The sequence below is a fragment of the Engystomops pustulosus genome, chromosome 5 (assembly GCF_040894005.1).
Source record: "Engystomops pustulosus chromosome 5, aEngPut4.maternal, whole genome shotgun sequence".
NCBI lineage: Eukaryota > Metazoa > Chordata > Amphibia > Anura > Leptodactylidae > Engystomops > Engystomops pustulosus.
In genome coordinates, this window is record NC_092415.1 from 169,162,595 (window position 1) to 169,176,855 (window position 14,261).

At 42.9% G+C, this 14,261-nt stretch overlaps 1 protein-coding gene across 4 annotated transcripts in view; it reads left to right on the top strand.

Moving 5' to 3' along the window:
- OSBPL3 (oxysterol binding protein like 3) overlaps positions 1–14,261 on the top strand; it is a 124,454-nt gene that overhangs the window by 44,937 nt on the left and 65,256 nt on the right. The window contains exon 1 of one of the 4 annotated variants that reach the window (XM_072153756.1): positions 3,143–3,203. The exons of 2 other annotated variants lie outside the window; for them this stretch is intronic. The gene's annotated coding sequence lies outside the window, so the exon portion shown is untranslated. Of the gene's footprint in view, positions 1–3,142; positions 3,204–7,180; positions 7,201–14,261 lie in introns of those variants that run through there. One more of the 4 variants, XM_072153757.1, reaches the window with a different exon arrangement.

The window sequence follows — 14,261 nt, forward strand, 5'->3', positions numbered from 1 at the left end:
CCACAGCTCCTACTTTGAGCAGAGGGGGGGCTGTGTTCAGCGAAACAAAATTGCACAGATCCCCCCCCAGTTCACAATTGTGGATTATAACAGCATCTTCACAGTTCTGCAGCAGCACTAACAGCACACAGAGGTATGGTTACACTAATCTCCAGGACCAATACTACAATGGTCACAACCACTGGTAGATTCCCTTTAATAGTAAGTATTCGGTATACTTTTATATGCTACGTTTTATAACCCTAGAAATCTGTGCTGATTTGGGTTGGAGACTTTGGACTGTGCAAATGAAAAGAGAATCAGCTTGAAAACCAAGCCGCTTTCTTGTGTCTATATAAAAAATTTCATGCCTGTCTCAGGAGTAAACACCGCTCTACCCTGAGTATACTTTTGCAATTACCAGGTCTTACACAGATCATTTATCATCTGCCGAAGTCCAGAGAAAGTGTTAATTTGATTGAGTGACTCAGAGGGCAGGAGTGGGAGATCTGCTGTACAACAAGAGTGCGGATTGATCTTTCACCTTTCCAAACTTGCAGAAAAACAACAAAAAGCTCTTCATTACTTGCTATGCGCTTGATTATTTATCCTCTCTATTCCAGTGACGGCGGTTTTCTATATGGTAACATAGCTGTAATTAAAAAGAAGTGATGGACAGTCCATGTCCGGCTTCACACAGAAGACAGAGATTAATGTGACATTTCTTTTGTGCCATCATATTTATAATGACTGCTTAAAGGGAACCTGTCACCAGGAGACCCATTTTTAGCACTACCCCAGTCCCCACAGAGCATAGTACATACACTGCCAAAGTGTTTTTGTATAAAAAATAGGTTTTACAGAAAGAAAGATATGTTATATTGTACCTTTCATTAGCATCTGCTGTGTGACTAGGCACTCGTCCACTGGGAGTGGCTTGAAAGGAGCAGTTCCCCCCCCCCTTGGGATACTGCTCCTCCATGTGTCCTTTTCAAATATATGAAAACACCCATCACTTGGCTTAGCGACGCCCCCTGCTCCTCTACAGCCAATCCTGAGTGCGGGTAGTTATTCATATATTTGAAAAGGACACTTGGAGGAGCAGTTTCCCAAGGGTGGGGGGGAACTGCTCCTTTCCAGCCACTCCCAGGTGCCTAGTGCCTAGTCACACAGCAGATGTTAATGAAAGGTACAATATAACATATCTTTTTTCTGTAAAACCTATTTTTTATACAAAAACACTTTGGCTGTGTATTTACTATGCTCTGTGGGGACTGGGAGAGTGCTAGGTTCCCTTTAAGCTTCAATCACATCACAGGTTTTGTCTCTGTTGTAAGGATACTTGGGCAGACATATCCCAGTGTATACCCATAGAGTGTGATATGTCATCCTGTTCCTAAAAGAGCTGGGTTGGAGTGAACATTGATTGGCAGCTGACCATTAGTTTCACTGTTGTCATTATCCATATAAGGACAGGGACATCACTGGGGACCTCCCGGAGCATATGCTCAGCAGAGGCCGGGGAAGGATGTCATTTGTTGCATCCATCCCCTCCAATGGCTTCCACTGAGTGTATGCAATGCTCAGCAGGAGGGAGCAGGTTGGAAAGACATAGCTTGCTGCATCTTTCCATCTTGTGTCTTCCACAGTATTTGATGTATATTGGTCAAGTTGTGGCTCTGTTTACCAGTAGAAGCCTATGTACAGTATATACTTGTGTATCAGCCGAGTTTTCCAGCACAAAAAAAATTATACACGAGTCAATTAAATAAATACTACCGGGGGCTGGTTGGCTGTATACTATATGGGGGGCTGGCTGGCTGTATACTATATGGGGGGCTGGCTGGCTGTATACTATATGGGGGGCTGGCTGGCTGTATACTATATGGGGGGCTGGCTGGCTATATACTATATGGGGGCTGGCTGGCTGTATACTATATGGGGGGGCTGGCTGGCTGTATACTACAGGGGGCGGGCTGACTGGCTGTATACTACAGGGGGCGGGCTGGCTGGCTGTATACTACAGGGGGCTGGCTGGCTATATACTGGGAGACTGTGACCAATGCATTTCCCACCCTTGGCTTATACTTGATTCAATAGGTTTTCCCAGTTTTTGGTGGTAAAATTAGGGGTCTCTGCTTATACTCGGTCGGCTTATACTTGAGTGTATACGGTATAGGCTTAGTATAGCTTTCCTCACATATATGCTGAGCACATGCAGAAAACGTGATTTCAACCTAGTTTACACGTGTATTGTTGCCATCATACACAAAGGTCCAAGTATGTTCAACTTTACTTTAATAATGGATTTCTTTATAATGGATATTCTTTATATAAATTGACAGCTTTATACTGGGGCCCGGGGGGCTGCCAAGCTATATACTGGGGCCCGGGGGGCTGCCAAGCTATATACTGGGGCCCGGGGGGCTGCCAAGCTATATACTGGGGCCCGGGGGGCTGCCAAGCTATATACTGGCTGTGACTTATGCATTTCCCACCCTAGGCTTATACTTTAGTCAATATGTTTTCCCAGTTTTTTTTTGTTAAAATTAGTTACCTCAGCTTATCAACTTCAGTTCAACCTCTAGTGGACACATTTCAGAAAACCATTTGCTGTAGGGGAAGGATCAAGGAGAATTATTACTTCATGAAATATATTACTAAGTTTTATAATTATTACATTAACTATTGATTTCTGGAGGAAAAAAATGCTTTGAATGTTTGGTCTTGCTTTTAAGAAATATATTCTGTATTTTGTATGTAGGAATGCACTGGAATAACAGGACAGAGAAGAATGTAGGTAAACCTCAGGCATACTGTACCAAAAATACCAAGAAATGCAGAAAATACAGCACGCCCTTGTTAACACTTTCCTCACTTTAGACCAGGGGTAGGGAACCTATGGCTCGGGAGCCATATGTGGCTCTTTCGATGGCTGCATCTGGCTCTCAGACAAATCACTGATTAATAGCAATCGCCAGTGTGTACATGTAAGACAAACACAGCGATGATCACTGGATGCAGGCCGGGATGTTACCACTGCCTGCATTCTTAGTGTGACCCAGGCACCATCGCCGCACCGTTGCTTAGGTGACCGCGCCTGTGTCATAGAGTAGAGCAGCATCCACTCCACTGTATGACTCAGGCCCCATTGCCGAAGCAATGATGGCAGCGGCGCCTGGGTCATAGAGAAGAGCGTTGGAGTGATGAAAGGAGACAGGTAGGTGAGTATTCCCTTTTTATTTGTTGCGACTACCTATCTACTGGGGGCGGGTATGTGCTGCCACTACCTATCTACTGGGTCCTGAGGGCATGTGATGGGGCTACCTGTCTATTGGGGGATATTTGCTATGACTACCTATCTAACTTGGGCATGTGCTGTGGCTACCTATCTACTGGGAGACATGTGCTCTGGCTACCTATCTAATGGGGTCATGTGTTGTGGCTACCTATCTACTGGGAGGCATGTGCTGTGGCTACCTATACACTGGGGAGCATGTGCTGTGTCTACCTTTCTACTGGGGGGTCATGTGCTGTGACTACCTTTCTACTAAGGGCATTTGCTGGGGCTAACTATCTACTGGAGGAATGTGCTATGACTACCTATCTACTGGGGAGCATGTACTGAGGGTACCTATCTACTGGCAGGCATGTGCTGTGGCTACCTATCTACTGGGGTCAATGTGCTGTGGCTACCTATCTACTGGGGTCTTGTGCTGTGGCTACCTATCTACTGGGAGGCATGTGCTGGGACTACCTATCTACTGGGATGCATGGGCTGTGGCTACCTATTTACTAGCAGGCATGCAATTCTGCTACCTATCTACTATGGGGCATGTGACATGATTATTAATATACTGGGGGGGGCATGCACTGTGGCTACCTATCTACTGGGAGGCATGTGCTGTGGCTACCTATTTACTAGCAGGCATGCAATGGTGCTACCTATCTACTATGAGGCATGTGCCGTGATTACTAATATACTAGGGGGGGGAATGTGGTGTTGCTACCTATCTACTATGGGTCATGTGCTGGGGCTATCTGTCTATTTGGGTGCATGTGCTGGGGCTACATATCTACTGGGAACATGTACTGAGGCTACCTATCTACTGGGGTGCATGTGCCGTGGCTACCTATTTACTGGGGGTTATGTGATGTGGCTACCTATCTACTGGGGGCATGTACTGGGGCTAGCTATCTACTGGGCGGCATGTGCTGGGCCTACCTAGTTACTGGACCCCATGTGATGTGGCTACCTATCTAGTGAGGGGCAGGTGCTTTGGCTGCCCATTTACTGGAGGCCATGTTCTGCTGTTACCTATCTACTGGGGGGCATGTGCTGTGGCTACCTATCTACTGGTGGGCCATGTACTTGGGCTACCTATCTACTAGAGGGGGAAGTGCTGTGGCTACCTATCTACTGGGGGACATGTGCCGTGGCTACCTATCTACTGGGGGGAATTTGCATATTGTATGGCTCTCACAGAATTACAGTTTAAAATATGTGGTGTTCACGGCTCTCTCAGCCAAAAAGGTTCCTGACCCCTGCTTTAGACCTACATCACCAATAATAATAATAATTCCTTTATTTATATAACGCACACAGCGCTGCACAGAGCTCGCCAGATCAGTTCCTGTCCCCAATGGGGCTCACAATCTAATCAGCCTACCAGTATGTTTCAGAGTGTGGGAGGAAACAAGAGGACCCGGAGGAAACCCACACAAACACGGATAGTTGCATTTCACTGTTATCTATTGAAATCTGGATGTAGTTGATAGCCCCTCTAAGTGGCCTGGGTGTCTAAATTTTTTGTGCAACTTACAGAATGAACCATTTTGTTTTAGGGCGTAAATTTGTATATGATAGTTTTTTTTGTTTTTTTACATTGTGTCAATAGCAGGAACGAGCTTAAAGAGAACCCATCAAGCAAATTAACCCCCTAAACTATAAAAATATGTTTTTATAAACTGCCTTTGGAAAGCATTGTCCCTCTACATGCCTGTAAAATTAAGCAATGAGGTCCTAAAGCTGTATGCAAATGACCTGTGAGATGTCCAATGAGTCATTATCATATTCAAGCTGTCCAGCTTATTCATGAGTGGGGTGACATCACTGCCTCTGACCATGTGACCAGCCTCATTTACATAATAAAGAAAAGATGATTTTATAATGATGTATGAATTGACTAGATAAAGGCTGGGATGGATCCTGGTGAGCTTCTCTAACAGGTAGAGGTGACAGGACTAGTGACACAGACCTGATGACAGGTGTCCTTTAAGTCTAGGGTTCAGGGGCTTCCCGAGTGACCCAGACATATTGAAGATTAGTGTAGCCAATTTGACAAATTGACACGCTACTAGTCATGGATGTGATTGGGGTGTCCCCCTGACCAATCACAGCTTTGGCTAGTAGCTAGGGGTTTGGGATGCACTCAAACACGAACTAAAAGGACATCTACCACCAAGATGAACGATTGTAAACCAAGCCCACTGGCAGGATCTACTCTTCTTTTAAATTCTTATGCCCTGGGCTTTTTTTTTTTTTTTTTAAACAAAAGGCTTTAAAAATTATGGAAACGAGTCAAAGGGGCTCCTGGCTCCATAGGTGTTAATGGAGCCTGGAACCCCTCGGGTTCATTTGCATAATTTTTAAAGACTTTTTTTTGTAAAAACAAACCAAAGAAAAAAACCCAGGGCATAAGAAGCTTAAAGGGAACCTACCACCACTAATCTACCTATAAAGGTAGATCGGGTGGTAGGTGGATCAATAGGATGTCTGGGGCGACTGGGGACGACTGGGACGTGGAGTAGCCACAACTGAGGCTACATGGCGCAGCTACTCCACGCCCCAGTAGCCTCTTTACTCCACCCACAATCTTCGGAGCTGCGCTCCCTCGTCCGACGGACCTGCCGTCTGCGCATGCACAGAACAGCAGGCTCACGCCTGTGCAGCTCCGGCTTGGGGCACACCCCAGTAGCCGCATAACAAAATTTACATATAGAGATAATAAAAGTTATTGAAACAGTGCGGGGACGTGGGGATTAGCCCTTTAAAAGGGCTATCCTCACGTCCTATTGATCCACCTACCACCCGATCTTCCTTTTATAGGTAGATTCGTGGTTGTAGGTTCCCTTTAAAGAATAGCAGATGCTGCCAGAGGCGGTACATATCAGTATGTCAGTGTGCTTGTTTTACAATCCTTCATCCTGGTGGTAGATTTCCTTTAAACTCTTGGTCTGCACATCTCTATCAAACAGTTATACATGTGCAAAGTAACCAACAATATAATAAAAATACTAGTAAATAATAGGCTATAAATCTTCTTAATTGTAACAGTCATACAGTAATGGATGTTTGGGAACAATAAAAAACAGAAAGTTTAAAAACCTATTCCTGATTAAAAAAAAAGGGCTAATAATAACGTATTATTTGGAAAGCTTTATTTTGCTATAATGTGCATATTTACATTGTAATTGGCAAAATCAGAGAATCCTGGAAAGAAGCTAAAAGCTACTATAGCAGGAAGTTGTAGATTGTAACACGACTGCCGTAGAACGAATCACTTTTTATTTTTGACATATATTCTTATATCATTGAGTTTGTGTTCATCCTCTTGTCATTCAGTCCCTTTAAAACATTTCATGTCACTGTCGGAGATGAGCTTCAGTTCAGTTCACTCTCGCGTGGAATTCTAGAACTGTGGTAAAGACTAAGTAATGGGAGAGGCGAAAGTGTAACATAGTACAAATAAATGGTATCTGGCTTTAATGTAAAGCGGTAGGACATCCTGTAAGGGATAGTGAATTTTAACTTTTACGTGAGATATGTGTATAAGTGCAGAGTAGGAATGTTAAATAAAAATTTTCTTTTAATTGAGACTTTTATATGCCTGGAATGGGGTCTGCACAAGCTGAATTATGTACGGCACAAATAACTTCATGGTTCTGTGTAAAGCCCTTTGATCTTGCATTTGTTGATCTTTTAGTTCTGTTTTTTTTTTAATTATAATTTTGTCAGTATAATATGTGACTGTACAGACAGTTAGAGTCCAGGAAGCCGATCGTTGTCACTTACACTGTATGTAACGTGATGCCTGTTCTGACGTACTGCAACATATACAGGGGTGTATACTTTTGTGCATTTACATATTGCCAGGCAACAACATACAAGTTAGAGTAAAAAGTCTGATCTCTGTTACGGACATGCATCGCTTATGAGAGGTGAGTACAGTTACTCTGCTTTAATCTTACTGTATCGTCACTGTATAGGGTTGTAAAGGGTCACTGATGGGACTAGGGTCGGGTTTATACAGGTGCTGATTATAAAAGAAAGTTATAAAAAATGTTCCGTTGATTGTAGCAAAATATGTTATTACAGTGTACCTTATATACTCGAGTATAAGCCTAGTTTTTCAGCACAAAAAATGTGCTGAAACCCCCAAACTCGGCTTATACTCGAGTCATAAAAATAAATATATCTAAACTCACCTTTCCGGCGACCCCTATATATCTTCTGTGCGATCTGTCCGGCAGGGGCTGGCAGGCTATATACACTGGGGCAGGGGCTGGCAGGCTATATACACTGGGGCAGGGGCTGGCTGGCTATATACACTGGGGCAGGGGCTGGCTGGCTATATACACTGGGGCATCGGCTGGCTGGCTATATACACTGGGGCAGGGGCTGGCTGGCTATATACACTGGGGCAGGGGCTGGCTGGCTATATACACTGGGGCATCGGCTGGCTGGCTATATACACTGGGGCATCGGCTGGCTGGCTATATACACTGGGGCAGGGGCTGGCTGGCTATATACACTGGGGCAGGGGCTGGCTGGCTATATACACTGGGGCAGGGGCTGGCTGGCTATATACTGGGGAGGCTGTGACCAATGCATTTCCCACCCTCGGCTTATACTCGAGTCAATAGGTTTTCCCAGTATTTTGTGGTAAAATTAGGGGCCTCGGCTTATACTCGGGTCGTCTTATACTCGAGTATATACGGTATATTATGCATTGGGTCCTTACTACATTACATTGTTCACATTACTGTAAATATCAAAAGCATGAAATGCTCTAAATCAATACATTTGTAGATTTGTATAGCATTTTATACAAGACATAGCATATAGTGTTGTAAAATTAAGGGGACATTGAATACATGCAATGGAAGATGGAAGGAGTAGGATGCCTGCTTCTGCCTCCTGTCTTATAGACAGAGCATTGGGGTGTTTCAAAGCAACTTTCACACTAAAGGACACTGAAGGAAAGTGGATTGGCCACTAACTCTACCGGGAAAATTCAGGCCGGCAAGGCAAGTGGGTATATTTAGAGTGTGACAATGTTTACACATTGTCCCCTATTTGAATAAATTGGTGTCATGTAATACCACATCTCCTATAGTAGCCATGGCAAGATATGTGTAGTTATTCACCATTTTCCCCTGAACTTATTCTGAGCTGCATTTCTGGATTGGAATCGATTGATAGACGGTGGTCTGACAAATAGGTGGTGGGCATTTTTGATTGGCAAAGTCTGCCTGACTGCCACGGTACCGTGTTCCTAGCCGGGTCCTGCTCTACCGCGCAACAGGGTCTAAAACAATCATTCACGACCCCCCCCCCCCTCCGTTCTTCCCCCTCTCGGTCTGTACCTTTCCTGCCGACCTGTCATTTCAGAGAGAAGAGAGTGAAGACACAGGGAAAAAGACATGATCACCGGAGGGTGAGTATATAAGTTTGCTATTTATGAAGGGATGCTGCTGGGGCATTTTATTATTATAGGGAGGCTGCTGCTGAGATATTTTATTAGTAAAGGGAGGCTACTGGGGTATTTTATTTGTAAAGGGAGGCTTCTGCGGCATAGGAGAGACCACTGCTGGGACATGTTATTACTGAGGAGAGGCCACTGATGGGATATGTTATTAGTGAGAGGAGGCGACTGCTGGGATATGTTATTAGTGAAGGGAGGCCACTGCTGGGACATGTTATTACTGAGGAGAGGCCACTGCTCGACGTGTTATTGGTGAGACTAGGCCACTAATTGGACATGTTATTAATGAGGGAAGGCTGCTGCTGGACATGTTATTAGTGAAGGGAGATCGCTGCTGGACAGGAGGCCCAGCCAAAAGTTTGCCATAGTGCCCACTTACGCCACTGGTGTCAAGATTACTATTATTATTTATCTATTTATTTACACATTCAACAAGAAAAGTTCTATTGTAAAACAACTGACATATATGTAGTTTGGAGCCCTGATACAGAAGTCATTGAAGTCATTCTGTAAGGAAGGAAAATCTCTGATTTAAAAGGAGAAATTTTGTGCAGCTTTCCATCTCAAGTGCACTATAACAATGAGTTAGAAGAAAGTTTCCATTGTTGTACATATTGGTTTCTCCCTTCAAGTATTGTCACTTTGTGCGTCACCTCACCTGTCTCACTCCTTTTTGTCACTTGGTATCTAGGATGCACAATGTCGGCTTTAGAAATGATTCATAAATGAGAAGTTATTTTCGTTTATCTGCTCAGAATTTAAGGGACAGTGTACAGAGAATTCACTCTGGGACAGAACTCTCACATTCCTTCTGCATAGTTAGAATCTGGCGATTAATACTTTGGATATTCCTTTATTTTTTTAGCGCCCCCTTCTTGGTTTCAATACTGTTCTGGGACTTCCGTCTTGATATTGAGTGGTGGTAATTTTCAGTTTATTTGTGCTCTATTTAAGGGTATTTCTTAGTGAGAATTCTATGAGGAAATCCGGTGTGGTTTCAGGTGACACATTTTTAGGAACTAAACTGGTAGAACTGATGTGCAGTAAAATATGTCAGCCCTGGTGAGTAATCCTCTATGCACATGTTGTCGACCACATTTTTTTTTTAATTGTAACCCTAATGAAAAGCTTTAGAAGCAATATATACCATTAGGATCCATTAGGGTCTAGTGCATATTTTACAATATCTACCTCAAAAACAGAAGCCAAAACCCCAATCTAAATGTCCCCTTAAATAACTGTAGTTGGAAAAATTGACAATTAGTAGATGTTATCCCTATTCTAAATCCAACTTCTTAATTCTTTTTGTGTATGATTTTCTTAACATGCGTTTGAAAGGGGTGTCTGGAGGTTAAAAAACATGGCTGTTTTGTTCCTGAAACAGCTCCACACCTGACTATGGTGTATTCTGGTATTGCAGCTCAGCTCTATAGGGTTGAATGGAGCTTTGTTGCAATATGCCACGCTACCCATGGTCACGGGAGAAGCTGTTTTTGAGAGAATGCTGCCATATTTATAAAACTCCGGACAACCCTTGTAAGTATTAATTATGGTACATTGCCACTGCCATAACAAGAGGTTTTTATGTCATATTGTCAGTAGAAATCCTAGTAAATCCAGTGTACTTTCCCTGTAAATGCCCTCGCCATCTCCGGCCTAGCAGTGGTGACTGTTTCAGCGTTTTTATATGGAGGCAGTTGTTCTGTTTAGAGGCTTGAGAGGATGAACAGATTTTCTGATCCTATTTAAAGGGTTTCTCCCCTTTCAGCAAATTATTGATATTGTGTGTGTAATGGAAAATTATACAATTTTACAATATACTTTCTGTATCAATTCCTCAAGGTTTTCTAGATGCTTGCTGTCATTTTATTGAAAGCTTCACTGTTTACTTCCAAAGGATAAAATCTGTCAATGGTCTTGTCATAGACAGGCAGGTCCCCAAGGTGTTATTATCACAGAAAGTAATAAGGGCAATATGATACTAACAGCTCCTACACCTGCCTGTCCATGACATGACCATAGACAGATTTGTATCCACTGGAAGTAAATAAAGAAGCGTTCTATGGAAGGACAGAAAGCAGAGATCTAGAAAATGGTGAGGAGCTCATACTGAAAGAGTCTTGGAAAATTGTATAACTTTTCCTTACACAAATCTTAGTAAAAGTGGACAACCCCTTTAAGTTCCTTTCTCATTCTATAGTTTGCATAACGTGGCAAAATACCTTGTGTAGTCTCCTCTACACACCCATGACGTATTGTTCATGGCAAGGATCTGGCAGTGATACATACCGGCATTCCTTGTACATACAGTCATGGCCATAAGTTTTGAGAATGACACAAATATTATATTTTCACATGATCTGTTGCCCGCTGGTTTTTATATATGTTTGTCAGATGTTTTATCACATACAGAAATACAAGTGCAATCATATTATGAGTAACAAAAGCTTTTATTGTCAGTTAGAATGAGTTACTGCAGCAAGTCAATATTTGCAGTGTTGACCCTTCTTCTTCAGGACCTCTGCAATTCTCCCTGGCAGCTCTCAATCAACTTCTGGACCAAATCCTGACTGATAGCAGTCCATTCTTGCACAATCAATGCTTGCATTTTGTCACAATTTGTTGGTTTTTGTTTGTCCACCCGTCTCTTGATGATTGACCACAAGTTCTCAATGGGATTATGATCTGGGGAGTTTCCAGGCCATGGACCCAAAATCTCTGTTTTGTTCCCTGAGCCATTTAGTGATCACCTTTGCTTTATGGCAAGGTGCTCCATCATGCTGGAAAAGGCATTGTTGATCACCAAACTGCTCTTGGACGGTTGGGAGAAGTTGCTCTTGGAGGACATTCTGGTACCATTCTTTATTCATGGATGTGTTTTTTGGCAAGACTGTGAGAGAGCCGATTCCCTTGGCTGAGAAGCAACCCCACACATGAATGGTTGTCGGATGCTTTACAGTTGGCATGAGACAAGACTGGTGGTATCGCTCACCTTGTCTTCTCCAAACAAGCTGTTTTCCAGATGTTCCAAACAATCGGAAAGGGGATTCATCAGAGAAAATGACTTTACCCCAGTCCTCAGCAGTTCACTCCCTGTACCTTTTGCAGAATATCAGTCTATCCCTGATGTTTTTTCTGGAGAGAAGTGGCTTCTTTGCTGCCCTCCTTGACACCAGGCCTTGCTCCAGGAGTCTCCGCCTCACAGAGCGCACAGATGCATTCACACCTGCCTGCTTCCATTCCTGAGCAAGCTCTGCACTGCTGGTAGCCCGGTCCCGAAGCTGATACACTTTTAAGAGATGGTCCTGGCGCTTGCTGGTCCTTCTTGGGCGCCCTGAAGCCTTTTTGGCAACAATGGAACCTCTCTCCTGAATTCCTTGATGATGCGATAGATTGCTGACTGAGGTACAATCTTTCTAGCTGCGATACTCTTCCCTGTTAGGCAAGTTTTGTGCAGTGCAATGATGACTGCACGTATTTCTTTAGAGATAACCATGGTTAACAGAAGAGAAATAATGATGCACAAGCCTCCTTTTAAAGTGTCCAGTGGTGTGATTCTTACTTAACTATGACAGATTGATCTCCAGCCCTGTCCTCAGGGTCTCCAGACATGTCTGAGGTAGGGGGCATTCCCCCCCGAAACATCACATCATGTAGCTCATACTTCCAGCGGTGTTGTACGTATGGGTCTCTGCCCGAGGTCTGAACTTCAGTGAGTGTCTACACTATATATACCTAATTGCTCTGTTTTTGCGAATGAAAACATTTTTGTATAGTGACACTTTCTATACTAACACCATGTAACAAGCCATCATTGCTATTGTGCATAAGTAATGAAGATTACTGCAATGGAATTGTAAATAATGTATACCTGTGGATATTGAAGTAAAGAAAATATTTGTTTAAAAGAAGAAAACTTTGTATATGGTCTATTATTGGACACAGTTCATAGATGCGTTTTGTGTGAGGCTTTGGAGATCCTCTAGTCCTGGACCAAGTAACTTTTTATTTTCCTCTATGCATCTTTGTCTATTGTTTTTCTGAAACTTCCTCTGCTGCCATGAGATTACATCAGGTTGAGAGAGGAGAAGGGGGAGGGGAGACATTGTAACAGCCTGTGAAGCTAGAGCTTGCAGGGATTGTGGTAGCTGCCGATGTTTATAGTGTTCTCCAGTAATGTCACTGTCTTTTTATGGACAGAGACCTCACTGGAGTCCTCCCTTCTGTTGAGTGGCGTATGCACTCAGCAGAGACCAGGGGGTGCAGAACTGTTACATCCACCTCCCATAGAATAGAAAAAGTTTATACTGTGCAGACAGTGGAAAAAAGAATGCCAGTAAGTCAATGTATACGCTCAGCGCATACACCAGGAGCCTTCCTGGTGTATACACTGAGCATGTACAAAGGGCGAGGTGTGAACCTAGCTTTAGTCTGTCTCTCTCTTGCGCAGACACAGGCTTAACTGCTTCTGTGGTAAAGAGATAAGTAGGACACAAGCTGGGGTGAATATAGGAGCAGTTTATTACCCCTCTATACACTACACAGCAGAGAATGAACACTATGTAGTGCTTTCAGCACATAAGCTATGGATTTTCCCCAACAAAGAACTTTTATAATATACATCCCATCTGGACTTAACAATAAGGCAGAAGGATGACTACTGTGTATTGACATGTGGTGGTGCTCTATAATACAGACACATTTGTTTCCTGTTAATGAAATCATTCTAGGAAAACCTCATAGATCTACTTTTCTGAGAAAAGCAATAGTATGTGACTGCTGAGGTCTGTACGGTAACACTGACAAGTGAGGTTTAACAATAACACAGTAAGTCCTAAAATCTGTACAGTGTGGCATCACTTTTACACATCTCATTCATGTTCGTGAAACTTATAAACTTGGTTTGAGTTGCATAGAAATGCAGCCTGAAACCACAGTAAAATGCCAAGTCTGAACTATGTCTTAAAGTACCTGAAAACAGAACAAAACGCTCCACAAAATTGTATGAATAAATAATGATCAAAGATGATGATAGTAAACATCATAATATACTTTATTAGATAAATATTTTCCATGTGCCTGTTTTCCTTTGCTTTTCTTCCTTATGTAAGCAGTTCTCTCTGTCATGTATCTACTGAGTGCTGAGAGACCTGATAAAGTGTCTAATGACTTAACTGATTAGACTATTCAGGGACTGCCTGTAATCTCAGAGAACAGAGTCATCAAAGGAAATATGTTTGAGGTTTAGAAAGAGTTAATAATTAGCCTCCTAATCTGTCTATAGTGGACAGCGTAGAGGGCTTTCATATGCACCACTCACTACAGGAGAAAGAAACACAAAAAAGACACAGTGCTCACTACAGGAGCAAGAGACAGAAAAAAGATACAGTGCTCACTAAAGCAAAAAGATTGAGAAAGCAGAAAAAGGACACGTAGGAGCTGCTGTAGTTTATGAAGTATATTACAAAGTTTACTCATTATCTTTTTTATTGTTGAAATAAAGAAGGTTTTGTT